The sequence below is a fragment of the Trichechus manatus genome, unplaced genomic scaffold (assembly GCF_000243295.1).
Source record: "Trichechus manatus latirostris isolate Lorelei unplaced genomic scaffold, TriManLat1.0 scaffold00090, whole genome shotgun sequence".
Classification (NCBI taxonomy): domain Eukaryota; kingdom Metazoa; phylum Chordata; class Mammalia; order Sirenia; family Trichechidae; genus Trichechus; species Trichechus manatus.
This window is the reverse complement of record NW_004444026.1, coordinates 746,736-747,976: the sequence shown is the minus strand read 5'-3', so window position 1 is coordinate 747,976 and position 1,241 is coordinate 746,736.

The following is a 1,241-nucleotide window of genomic DNA, read 5'->3' as shown; positions in this document are numbered from 1 at the left end:
ATCAGCAGGATTCTGCAAAATTTTTCAAATGATAAAACCTGGGCATAAGTAGTAAACACAGACAAGTTGCAGGAGAATAAGAAGAAAAGATGGTAATAATAAGCAGAAATTTTTCTTCTGATAAAACATGCAGGTATCAAAGTAGATAAATATCAGAACTGAAATGTAAGGAAAATGAATCCCAGAAAAGTAACAGAAGTAGTAATTTACACATACTTCAATTATTACAATTCCAAAGTCATTATGTTGGTTGTTGTGGTTAGTTGCCATTGAGTTGGCTCCGATTCATGGCAACCTCGTGTACAACACAATGAAATGTTGCCAGGTCCTGCACCATCTTCATGATTGTCTGTATCCTTGAATCCACTGTTATGGCCATTGTGTAGTTTGAGTGCCTCCAACCTAGGGGGCTCATCTTCCAGCACGATATTGGAGAATATTCTGTTGTGATCCACAGTGTTTTCATTGTCTAATTTTCAGAAGTGGATTACCTCGCCTTTCTTCCTAGTCTGTGTTAGTATGGAAGTTCTGCTGAAGCCTCTCCACCGTGGGTGACCCTGCTGGTATTTGAAATACCAGTGGCACAGCTTCCAGCATCACAGCAACAAACAAGCCACCACGGTATGACAAACTGACTGACAGGTGGTGGAAAAGTAATTACACTCTCCTCAAAATGATATGTCCTCTTTTGTGCATCTTTTTCAATTAATGACAGACTTAACATAGTAAGAAAAACTCTAACCAATGCCAGGAAATCAAATTCTTCTTGCCCTTATATCACAAAGTGCCATCATAGAAGATTCAGTGGTAATACAGAATGGTTCCCCATATTTGATGTTCCTTATAGTTAACTGTGGAGCTTTATGGAAATCCTGGGCCTAGTAACCAGAGAGTTCGGGGCTAGAAATCTATTATTTTTAAAACTCCACAGGTGATAATGATTCCCACCAATGGTAGAGATTGACTTAGTGACTCAGTCATTGCTTGAGTGTGGAAGTGACATTCAAAATATTAACAGCCAGCTTTGGCATAGGTACCAATCATGCTAGAAAAGAGGCAGCTATTAAAAAACCCAGATGGATCCACCACCCAGAGTAAAGGAGAATGAAGAACACCAAAGACACAAAGAAAGTATTAGCCTAAGAGACAGAAAGGGCCACATAAACCAGAGACTTCATCAGCCTGAGACCAGAACTAAATGGTGCCCAGCTACTACCAATGACCACCCTGACAGGGAACAC